This window comes from Nylanderia fulva, unplaced genomic scaffold (assembly GCF_048542155.1).
Source record: "Nylanderia fulva isolate GAGA-0341 unplaced genomic scaffold, ASM4854215v1 Scaffold840, whole genome shotgun sequence".
NCBI classification, from domain to species: domain Eukaryota; kingdom Metazoa; phylum Arthropoda; class Insecta; order Hymenoptera; family Formicidae; genus Nylanderia; species Nylanderia fulva.
The window spans coordinates 34547-41890 of NW_028190962.1; the positions used below are offsets into that span (position 1 = coordinate 34547).

At 33.1% G+C, this 7344-nt stretch overlaps 1 long non-coding RNA gene across 1 annotated transcript; it reads right to left on the reverse strand.

The window, feature by feature from the left end:
- Positions 1 to 403: 403 nt before the first annotated feature.
- On the reverse strand, positions 404 to 1868 carry LOC146719836 (uncharacterized). Its single transcript, XR_014926337.1, has 5 exons — positions 1662 to 1868; positions 1294 to 1587; positions 1084 to 1212; positions 640 to 894; positions 404 to 575 (listed from the first exon to the last, which is right to left on the reverse strand). It is a non-coding gene; the product is annotated as an uncharacterized LOC146719836 (long non-coding RNA).
- Between the last annotated feature and the right edge of the window lie 5476 nt (positions 1869 to 7344).

Sequence of the window (7344 nt, forward strand, 5' to 3'; positions counted from 1 at the left end):
CAATTGAAAATGTCAATAAACCAATTGCATTCTTTTCTAAAAAACTTGATAAAACTCAAAAGAACTACAGTACTTACGATAGAGAACTTTTAAGCATTTACTTAGCAATTAAATATTTCAGATATTTGCTTGAGGGACGACAATTCATTATTAGGACAGATCACAAACCTTTAATTTATGCTTTTCTTCAGAAACCTGACAAAGCTTCACCTAGACAAATTAGGCAACTGGATCTTATTGCTCAATTCTCTACTAATATTGTCCACATTTCAGGCAAGTTAAATTCTGTAGCTGATGCTTTATCAAGAATTGAATTAGTTTCAATGCCAATCATTGTCTCTCTGGAAGAATTAGCAGAATTTCAAAAGGATGATGAAGAACTTCAAGATCTCCTTTCTTTGAACTCTTCACTTCAATTAAGGAAACTTATGCTTACTGGTTCATCTGTACCTATATATTGTGACTGTTCCTCTGAGTTAATTCGTCCATATGTTCCTAAACCTCTTCGTAAGAGAATTTTTGATGTAGTTCATGGCCTCGCACATCCCAGCGGTAGAACTACAGCTAAACAACTTCTACAGAAATTTATTTAGCCGTCATTGAATAAAGACGTTAAAGAGTGGTCTCGCTCTTGCCTACCTTGTCAACGTTCCAAAATTTCAAGACATACAAAAAATGTCCCTGTTAGAATTGCGGTTCCTGATCAGCGTTTTCAACATGTTCATTTGGATTTAATAGGCCCTCTTCCTTCTTGTCAAGATTTCCGTTATTGCTTAACAATAATAGATCGATTCTCGAGGTGGCCTGAAGCTATTCCACTTAAAGAAATAACTGCTGAAACAGTTTCGACAGCTTTCTATTCTCATTGGGTGGCTAGATATGGATCTCCTATAACTATTACTACAGATCAAAGCCCACAATTTGAAGCATCTCTCTTTAAAGCATTAACTAATTTGATTGGATGTGATCGCAAGAGAACTTCTGCTTATCATCCAGCTTCAAACGGAATTCTGGAGAGATGGCATAGGACTGTTAAGACTGCAATTATGTGTCATCAGACGAAGAATTGGTTGGAATCTTTACCTACTGTTCTTCTTGGTCTTCGTTCGTGTTTTAAAGAAGATTTGAAAACTTCACCTGCTGAATTACTCTATGGAACTACTCTTCGGATTCCTGGTGAATTCTTTATTGAGGAAGATTTTCCAGCAGATCCTGAAATATTTTTAGAGAAACATAGAATACATATGAGGAATATTAGATCTTCTCCTACCCATCATCACTCCAAAAAATCACCTTTTGTACACAAAAATCTTTACGATTGTACTCATGTTTGGCTTCGTGAAGATGCTGTTAAGAAATCTCTTCAAGCACCTTATTCTGGTCCTTTTCTTGTTAACAAACGAATTTCTGATTTTTTGTTTACTATTGACATTTCAGGAAAATTGGTCAACGTCTCAACGGAACGTCTGAAACCAGCCTTTTTTCCCAAGGAAGATTCTTCTGTTCTTCATTCATCCTCTTCGAGTACTTCGTCTACATCTACATCTACAACCACATCTGTTGTACCATCAGTTGTACCTGCAGTTCCTACAACCACATCAGTCATGGATGATCATAGTACTTCTTCTACTGCTTCTTTCGGAAAACCACTACGAACTTACCCAGCTAAGAAGAAAGTCCATTTCGCAACGTAGTCGTCGCTTGGGGGGGAGTACTGTGGCGTTACTGCAGCATTAACTATAGCATTTTTACATCTACACTTACACCACATATACACTTACACCTTATACGTTTTTACACCTTCGTTACTATGTTACAGACCATTTGTTTATTAAACAAATACATCTTTTATTGCCTTCACTTTTTATTGTAATTTCTCATTGATAACACGTATTAATAAAAGTTCTTAAAAAAGTTATCGTTTGTGGACAAATATTACTACATTTCCACGGAACGTGGCTCCCTCTCTAATTTAAATCCAACACTAATAGAATTTAATAGTGTTATAACTACATATATAATTATAAATATTATAACTAAATATAATTAAATATACAAAGTATAATTTAATATATACTATATAGTATATATTTAGTTATAATACCAAATATCAAAATAATTAACAAAAAAGTCAGTTACAATTGATTTAATAATAATCTTCAATAAAACTGTGATTTTACATAAGTTAAGTTAGATAATCTAAAAAATTATTTACCAATTATTAAATCGGCTACTTTTAGTTTATTGAATGTTTTCTTTTCCCGTCTTCCTAACCAGCTGTAAGTTGCTGCAAGATTGTTTGTTATTAGCAACCGTAAAGCTCTTTGTATAAAATTACATATGGAATTTCCACCAATCTTTGAAAGTTCATTTATCTGCAAAATTCAAAATAAGAATAATATATTAATTAAAATTTTTAACTAATAATATTGTAATATAATATAAAAAAATGTAGCATGTATTTGAAAATAATATATATTATAAAAAATTACCGCAATGTTAAAATTTGTTTCTATATTTAGATATTCCTCAACACGAGCTAAATCTTCTTCAGTTGATGCAGGAAAATCAAACATTTGCATAAATAAGGCTTCTTCTTGTACTTGATTATTATTTGCAACGAAATTATTAATAGAGGTAGTTAATTCCTGGAGTGCATCTGTGTATTGCCACATATTTGCTTTTAGTATATTTTGTTGACGAATAATCTCTTTGAAATATTTCTCTAGAAAAATAGAATTTATTAATAAATTGTTGAACATATGCGCGCGTGTAGTATAGAAATTCGATAATAAGTTTAACAAAAAATATATTGTATATAAACTGTAGATTAAATATACAGGAGTATGTCACTTAATTCGCGCCCACTATTTACATAGTGATACTCGTATTCCTCATGGAAAACCTTATCAAAAAGTTCTGAACAATTTTTTTTATAATATAATAAAGGTATAATTATTGAAAAAAATATAATTAAACAACGCCGAGCTTTAGTCTGGCGTGTGTTAGTGAGCCTAGTAATGTGTGCTCACACACTATTAGACCCGCGGTTCATTGACGCGCGCCAAGCTAAAACTTGGCTTAAATATACTTTACTCAATAATTATTCCTTTATTATGTTATAGAAAAAAATGGTTCAGAACTTTTTGACAAGGTTTTCCATGAGGAATATCACTGTGTAAATAGTGGGTACAAATTAAGTTACATCCTCTATACATACCGCAATTGTATTGTAAATGTAGTGAACAACATGTGCATTCATTCATAAATGGCCAGTTATTGCTATTCAAATCTTCGTTATTAAAATATACAAAAAACATTATAATTTTACATTTTAGACACAGTTAATTATTATGAAACTATATTATAAAAAATAATTTAAAAACCATTAGATTTTGAAGTGCTTTTTCGAAATTTTTCAGTGCTTGACAATGTGCCAATATTATTAGTAGCTTCATCATTGCTCTTTTTTTCGGCTTGGTTTTAATAAAAGTATTGACTTCTGAAAAAAAAAACAATTTAGGATCAAACTTTAAATGTAAATATAAATTTAACGGATAAGACGGGCAACAAGAGCCAAATCGCGGATGACAATGCGTTATCCTAACGAAACTAAATAATTTTTCGTTAGAATTAAATACCGGTGCACAAGGCACCAAATTTTTACTTGGACACGGCCAAGATTTTAAATATGAAATAATCTCATATTTTGAGATTTAATTTCAATACCCCTTTAACCCCCCTACGGAAAATAAATAAATGAATGCAAGAGAAAAATATAGATCCGAAAATCGCTGAATCGGGAATCGAACCCGAGACCTTTCGCTTGCCGGGCGACTGCTCTTCCAGCTGAGCTATTCAGATCCTTTCAATTCTATACTTTTCTCTGTTATATATATTAATGTTGGTAAACAAACGCATTTTTTAAGCCAGCGTGTATCAAATATAAGAGTTTTAACAAGGCTCTGTAATATAAATATAAATTTAACGTATAAGACGGGCAACAAGAGCCAAATCGCGGATGACAATGCGTTATCCTAACGAAACTAAATAATTTTTCGTTAGAATTAAATACCGGTGCACAAGGCACCAAATTTTTACTTGGACACGGCCAAGATTTTAAATATGAAATAATCTCATATTTTGAGATTTAATTTCAATACCCCTTTAACCCCCCTACGGAAAATAAATAAATGAATGCAAGAGAAAAATATAGATCCGAAAATCGCTGAATCGGGAATCGAACCCGAGACCTTTCGCTTGCCGGGCGACTGCTCTTCCAGCTGAGCTATTCAGATCCTTTCGATTCTATACTTTTCTCTGTTATATATATTAATGTTGGTAAACAAACGCATTTTTTAAGCCAGCGTGTATCAAATATAAGAGTTTTAACAAAGCTCTGTAATATAAATATAAATTTAACGTATAAGACGGGCAACAAGAGCCAAATCGCGGATGACAATGCGTTATCCTAACGAAACTAAATAATTTTTCGTTAAAATTAAGTACCGGTGCACAAGGCACCAAATTTTTACTTGGACACGGCCAAGATTTTAAATATGAAATAATCTCATATTTTGTAATTTAATTTCAATACCCCTTTAACCCCCCTACGGAAAATAAATAAATGAATGCAAGAGAAAAATATAGATCCGAAAATCGCTGAATCGGGAATCGAACCCGAGACCTTTCGCTTGCCGGGCGACTGTTCTTCCAGCTGAGCTATTCAGATCCTTTCGATTCTATACTTTTCTCTGTTATATATATTAATGTTGGTAAACAAACGCATTTTTTAAGCCAGCGTGTATCAAATATAAGAGTTTTAACAAGGCTCTGTAATATAAATATAAATTTAACGTATAAGACGGGCAACAAGAGCCAAATCGCGGATGACAATGCGTTATCCTAACGAAACTAAATAATTTTTCGTTAGAATTAAATACCGGTGCACAAGGCACCAAATTTTTACTTGGACACGGCCAAGATTTTAAATATGAAATAATCTCATATTTTGAGATTTAATTTCAACACCCCTTTAACCCCCCTACGGAAAATAAATAAATGAATGCAAGAGAAAAATATAGATCCGAAAATCGCTGAATCGGGAATCGAACCCGAGACCTTTCGCTTGCCGGGCGACTGCTCTTCCAGCTGAGCTATTCAGATCCTTTCGATTCTATACTTTTCTCTGTTATATATATTAATGTTGGTAAACAAACGCATTTTTTAAGCCAGCGTGTATCAAATATAAGAGTTTTAAACAAGGCTCTGTAATATAATTTGATACACGCTGGCTTAAAAAAATGCGTTGTGTTACCAACATAATATAATATAACAGAGAAAAGTATAGATCGAAAGGATCTGAATTAGCTCAGTGGCAGAGCAGTCGCCCGGCAAGCGAAAGGTCTCGGGTTCGATCCCGATTCAGCGATTTCGGATCTATATTTTTCTCTTGCATTCATTTATTTATTTTCCGTAGGGGGGGTTAAAGGGGTATTGAAATTAAATCTCAAAATATGAGATTATTTCATATTTAAAATCTTGGCGCGTGTCCAAGTAAAAATTTGGTGCCTTGTGCAACCGGTATTTAATTCTAACGATCAATTTCTTTAGTTTCGTTGGATAACGCATCACGCGATTTGTCTTGTGCCAGCGTAGTACGTTAAAATTTATTTATTACAGAGCTTGTATAAAAAATTTAAGATACACGCTGGCTAAAAAAATGCGTTGTTACCAACATATATATATAACAGAGAAAGTAAGATCGAAAGATCTGATAGTCTCAGCTGAAGACGTGCACAGGCACCAAAGTTCTACTTGGTCGGCCACGATTTCAAATTGTAATCTCATATTTATTTAATTCATATTTATTTCCTAGGAGGATAAAGGGGTATGATGAAAGTAAATCTCAAAAATATGAATCTGAATTCATATAAAACCTTCGTTCCGGATTTTCCGTGACTATTAATTTCGATTATTTTTTCGTTAATAAGTTGTAACCGCATTTTTTAGCCCGTTTAATATAAATTTTTAATACAGAGTTGTTAAAATTATATTTGATACACGCTGGCTTAAAAAATGCGTTTGTTTACCAACATTAATATATATAACAGAGAAAAGTATAGAATCGAAAGGATCTGAATAGCTCAGCTGGAAGAGCAGTCGCCCGGCAAGCGAAAGGTCTCGGGTTCGATTCCCGATTCAGCGATTTTCGGATCTATATTTTTCTCTCTTGCATTCATTTATTTATTTTCCGTAGGGGGGTTAAAGGGGTATTGAAATTAAATCTCAAAATATGAGATTATTTCATATTTAAAATCTTGGCCGTGTCCAAGTAAAAATTTGGTGCCTTGTGCACCGGTATTTAATTCTAACGAAAAATTATTTAGTTTCGTTAGGATAACGCATTGTCATCCGCGATTTGGCTCTTGTTGCCCGTCTTATACGTTAAATTTATATTTATATTACAGAGCCTTGTTAAAACTCTTATATTTGATACACGCTGGCTTAAAAATGCGTTGTTACCAACATTAATATATATACAGAAGAAAGTATAGAATCGAAAGGATCTGAATAGCTCAGCTGGAAGAGCAGTCGCCCGGCAAGCGAAAGGTCTCGGGTTCGATTCCCGATTCAGCGATTTTCGGATCTATATTTTTCTCTTGCATCATTTATTTATTTTCCGTAGGGGGGTTAAAGGGGTATTATGAAATAAATCGCAAAATATGAGATTATTTCATATTTAAAAATCTTGGCCGTGTCCAAGTAAAAATTTTGGTGCCTTGTGCCCTCGGTATTTAATTCTAACGGAAAAATTATTTAGTTTCGTTAGGATAACGCATTGTCATCCGCGATTTGGCTCTTGTTGCCCGTCTTAATACGTTAAATTTATATTTATAGTACAGAGCCTTGTTAAAAACTCTTATTTGATACACGCTGGCTTAAAATGCGTTTGTACCAATTATATATATACGAGAAGTAAGAACGAAAGATTAATAGTCAGCTGAAGAGCAGTCGCCGGCAAGGAAAGGTCTGGGTTCGATTCGATTCAGCGATTTGACATATTTTCTTGCATTATTTTATTTCCGTAGGGGGTAAGGTATTGAAATTATCTCAATAATTATTCATATTTAACGGCTGTCCATAAAATTTGTCCTGTCAGGTATAACTAACGAATTATAGTTTGTTATTAATTTTTTTATTTATTAATTCTAGTTTTAGTTTATTTAAAATTTTTATTAAAAAAATATTTCAATTAAAATGCACCTTTTGTTATAGTGAGGGCTGAGGTTAATTTAGAAATTTTATTTCGTTGACGCGATAATCTCTCCTCAAATGAGGAGC